Source organism: Rattus norvegicus, chromosome 10 (genome assembly GCF_021556685.1).
Source record: "Rattus norvegicus strain SHRSP/BbbUtx chromosome 10, alternate assembly SHRSP_T2T, whole genome shotgun sequence".
Classification (NCBI taxonomy): domain Eukaryota; kingdom Metazoa; phylum Chordata; class Mammalia; order Rodentia; family Muridae; genus Rattus; species Rattus norvegicus.
This window is the reverse complement of record NC_141543.1, coordinates 102,258,251-102,263,421: the sequence shown is the minus strand read 5'-3', so window position 1 is coordinate 102,263,421 and position 5,171 is coordinate 102,258,251. Positions and strand designations below refer to the sequence as shown.

The following is a 5,171-nucleotide window of genomic DNA, read 5'->3' as shown; positions in this document are numbered from 1 at the left end:
TGGATGAAGCAAAGAAGTGTAGGATGACAGGAACTGGATGTAGATCTCTCCTGAGAGACACAGCCAGAATACAGCAAATACAGAGGCCAATGCCAGCAGCAAACCACTGAACTGAGAACGGGACCCGAGTTGAAGGAATCAGAGAAAGGACTGGAAGAGCTTGAAGGGGCTCGAGACCCCTTATGAACAACAATGCCAACCAACCAGAGCTTCCAGGGACTAAGCCACTACCCAAAGACTATACATGGACTGACCCTGGGCTCCAACCTCATAGGTAGCAATGAATAGCCTAGTAAGAGCACCAGTGGAAGGGGAAGCCCTTAGTCCTGCTAAGACTGAACCCCCAGTGAACGTGATTGTTGGGGGAGGGCGGTAATGAGGGGAGGATGGGGAGGGGAACACCCATAGAGAAGGAGAGGGGGAGGGGTTAGGGGGTGTTGGCCAGGAAACTGGAAAAGGGAATAACAATTGAAATGTAAATAAGAGATACCCAAGTTAATAAAGATGGAGAAAAACAAAAGAATGGGGTTAACCTTCTAGAATGAAAATGAGTCTGTGTATTCCACACACAGAAGCATGATTTCCTAGACTCTATTAGTGACACATCACCATTCCTTCACAAAATAACATATAGAGACTCCTCAACTTAGGATGTGGTTATGTCTTGACAGATCTGTCATAAGATGAAACTATTATAAGGGAAAATTCCCAAATTAATCATATTACCTAAATATGCCTAAACTATAAAATGTATTATAGGCTGACCTTTCTTTTTTTAAAATTGGGCAGTGTTTTATTTTCTTTTTGATAAATACTTCCTGATGACTGCACATGAGGTAAGGTGCTTGGTAGTTCAGAAAGATCACAGCGATGGTGTTTTCCTGACTGTGTGTAGTCTTCGGTAGTGAGTGGAATGACTTATAAGACGTCACTGTCAAACCAGCAAGACTGCATTTATGCACCCATCATTTTCAGGATTGTTGGTAACTTGAGCATACTTTCCCCAAATCACCTTGCCTCTGTGTCCTAAGGCCCAGCTCTCTCACCTTCACTTCAATGACTGTCCCTTTGGTGATCACAGCCAGGGTTGTAATAATGGGGAGGATGGATTCTTTCTCACACCAAGTATAGGCAGGCAAAAGGTAGCTTTCAGCTCAGGCTGTGTGACATGGGCTTTTTTTGAAACATAGACCCATTGGCCTAATGAACCATTCCTATTTAGGTGGTTTTCTTGTAAAAAACCATCACCAACAAAGCAGACTTTTGTAACCATTCTCTTCCATGCCTTCTTTTTTCTTTTCCCCGTTTGAATAACTTTCAATTCTTCTGTTTCTCCTTGGGCACGAACTTTGGGTAGAGGGACCTTGCATTTTCCCACCTTTTCTTTTCTGCTTAATCATGTTGGACAGTACTTTTGCTCCCCACTGCCCTTCTCTGTCCAGCAGGAAGCAGGGACTGCTCCCTGTGGAGTCTTCTCGCCATCCTTCTGCTTGGTGTTTCTCTTCTCATGCACCTTAATAGTCTTCTTCATTTGTATTTTCTTGGCATGGCGCTGTTTACGATAGAGCTTAGCTTTCAAGCCAATTTTTTTTTTGAATGTTCATGGACCTCCCGACCTTCTTTCTTTCTCTTTTTCTCACAGTAGTCCAAACGTTATCCGTATCGTTTGTAGTGCAATTCAATATATTCATTTTGTGGCATGATGACAACCGTGGGAGCAGCCATCCTCGACCTGCCGGGTTCCAATGTGTGTTTGAAATTTACGTTAGCTAAACTATCATTTAAGACAAAAACAGTTTTACAAGGAAGTGTTACACAGTTCTTGTGATTAATTGAACACAGTGCCCGGAGTATCTGAGTATCTTAGCATCCAATGTTGCTATGGTGGCCTGGCTGACTTCAAGTTGCTACCTCTTGCCACCGTCATGAGACAGAACTTGAAGAACCTGTTAGAACCTGGAACTGTGTTTTCTTTTGAATGGTTATTATTCTGCCCCCACCCCATTCTAAAGTCAAATATAACAAGTCAAACCAAGGCTTGTCAAAGATAGTTTGCATTTTACTGTCCCATGGTAACACTTTACAGCCTTCTAGCCCATAGATTTTTAAGGAACCATTAGTCTCAATTTGTGCTGCTTGGAAATCAGAGATCCACAGAGTTTGGATCCTAAGTTTTATATAACTATCCTAACTCTAAAAAACCAAAGAACAATGTCAACAACAAAAGCCACTTCCTTCTGCAGCCTAAAGTAGAGAAGGAAAATAAGCTTTAAAAAAAAAAAATACATCCTGGGCTAGAGAGATGGCTCAGTGGTTAATAGCACTGGCTGCTTTTCCAAAAAAACCTGGGTTCAATTCCTAGCACCAATATGGCAGCTCATAACTTACTGTCATCCCAGTTCTATGGTATCGGGAACCCTAATACACCATACAAGCAGACAGAACCCCAATGTACATAAAAATATGTTTTTTATAGTGGGCACTAAAATAACCAATGCCCTGACCTTTTTATGTTATTGTCCACAAATGCTAGTACTCTGATCAGCAAAACAACAAGCTATTTTTGTGTCGCCTCATGGCTCACACAGGATACTGTCTAAGGTAAGGCGTGGTTTAATGAAAACTCCAGATAAAAGTGCCACTGGAATTCCAGAGGCGAGGACTTTGATGTGTGGTTATGTTTCGTTTGGCAGAACTGTCTCTTTGTACTATACTGGCTTGACTCAGCCCAGATGTTAGAACCTGGAGACAAGCAGAAAACGCTGTTATTAATTAATACTATTCGCACCTTATCGTTCTCAGTTTGACGAGTGACATGTATTCTTGAGGTAAGAGAGATGCTGCGGTTTGAACATGGAATGTCCCCCACAGGCTTCTGTATTCGAACGTTTGTTCTTCATCCAGTGATGCTATTTGGGAAGATGGTGGAACCTTTAGGAGGTGGAGCCTTGCTGGAGGAAGTGAGTCACTAAAGGGAGGGAAGGCTTTGAGGTAGCTTGCCTGGCCTCACTTCCTGTTCATTCTCTCTGTTTCCAGAGGTAACGCAATATGATGGTCTGGCCTCGTGCCTCTGTCACTATGCCTTCCCAGAAATGATGGACTGTGTGCCCTCTGTAACTGTAATCCAAAGTAAATACTTCCTCCCTTAAGTGGCTTCTGTCAGGGTATTTTAACCCAGCAACAAGAAATGAAAGTAATATGGGGGTCTCAACCTGAATAAAATGCAGTCATAAACTGTAGATCTGTATCTTCTGGTTGCTAAGTCGGTACTACTCTCTAGGCAACAGAATACTTTACAGCGGTGATTTTGGTAATTATCCCTAACAATGAGTATTCCCACATCAAACCTATTAGATCACAAAAGACAATAATATTTCCTATCATGAATCTTTTGGTCTTTCTCTTTAGGTGACTATTAATAATATACCTTCTTGTGATGTATTTACATGTTCTGTCATGAGAATTTTTTAACGGCAAGCTTATTTCATGATAAGAAAATAAAAGGTAGGCTTACTCTCTCTGTTCTCCATTCTTCCTAATAGATATGAAGTATTGCAGTCATTAAGGTAAAAGAAAACCAGGTTATGGAGAAAACCCATAAGCAAACAACAATCTGGAGGTATTAATCCCGGCTGTATTCTTATGTAGTATTTGCTAAGGGCAGAGCTGAATGCTATGTGCTTTCAGTGCCTTACCTTGTTTAACCCTAACTTTGTGAGTCAACACAGAACCATCATTCCCATATTACAAATAAAAACAGGAGGCTGGGGTTGATCTAGAGGTCGCAGAGTCCGTGAGAGTTCATGTTCTCTCCATCACTGGCTTCCCTCCCAGGCACCATCTTCTGCACGTGACACTTAGGACTGACTAGAATGATCTTCATATGAGAAATTTCCTCCTGAATTGTAATTGATAACTCTTTGGTTCTACAGGGAGAAGTACGCATGTTAAAATCATCCATTGAAGGAAAGCTATTGTCTCAAATACTACAATTACCTTGAAAGGAAATAAAACCCAAAGTGCTTTATGCTTCTCTTTAGGTCTCCTCTATATTAGAGGTGGACCAACGTATGGTCTGTGAGATCCTTTCTTCCTTGAGTTCCTACATTCAGTTAAATACCTTTTCTTCATTTGAGTGTTGGGATCAAGGTTAGGCTGCTGTGAAAGTGATTAGTACAGTCATTTGAGAAAATGCCAAGCAGTCTTGAGCCAGACACTCTGACTAGAAGTCAGGAGGGCACTGCATACATTTCCTGGAGTTACACTGAGCACTTGACACAGATAGTCATCTGGAAGTTCCTGGATCCTCTGAAAGCCCAAACCACAGTATAGCTGTGGAAAGTGGAAGTTACCAAGTGGCTCTACTGGATTATCCTAAGAGGATTTTCACTGGCACTACATTGAGCAAATTGAAATCCAAGAACTGGAAAAGATCTCAGGAAAAAAGAAGTATAAGAAGGATAGGAAGAGTAAGACCAACTTCAGTCCATAGGTGTGTAGCAGTTGTTCCAGCTCCTATGCTCCAGTTGAATGCTTAGCCATCCTTTAGAGCGACTCCTTCAAATCTTTGCTTTCATTCAGACAATAGCTATTATGGATGTCAAAAATCAAAATGTTCTAAGATATGTTTCTTCTTACCACTACGTTAATGGGTAGGAATGTATTCAAAGAGATGTTTCGGGTTTATGTGCCTGCATACAAGTATACCAAATATAATCATTCATTTAATAAATTGACATTACGGAAAAATGTGTAAGGGCACACAGCCAATAGGAATTTATAGTACCATAGGAATTAATCATCATGGGAAGACTTTTCTAAATGTGGAATGAAAAATTAAAGTCTGTGCCACTCCTATATCCTAACAGAAAGAAAAGAAGGGTAGAAAGAAGGGTGAAGGATAAAGCTTGAGAAGGAGAGTGAAGGAGAGGAGGGGGAAGGGAACAAATAGAAACAAGCAGTGTCACCTTGAGTGTGACACTTTACATATTTAACAAGGACAGGGCAAGGTCGGAGCAATTATTTGATTTAGTAACTTAGTAAATATTTAGTAAAAGAGATAGTACTTTAATCATCACTAGTTACAGTGGTTTGAAGTCCACACCTCAAGTTTGGTTTTAAAGAATACAAATGACTCTCGAGAATGTCACAGTTCCTTGACGTGTCTTAAA

At 40.9% G+C, this 5,171-nt stretch overlaps 1 pseudogene; it reads right to left on the bottom strand.

The window, feature by feature from the left end:
- Window positions 1–934: 934 nt before the first annotated feature.
- On the bottom strand, window positions 935–1,701 carry LOC148003159 (ribosome biogenesis protein NSA2 homolog pseudogene; annotated as a pseudogene).
- Between the last annotated feature and the right edge of the window lie 3,470 nt (window positions 1,702–5,171).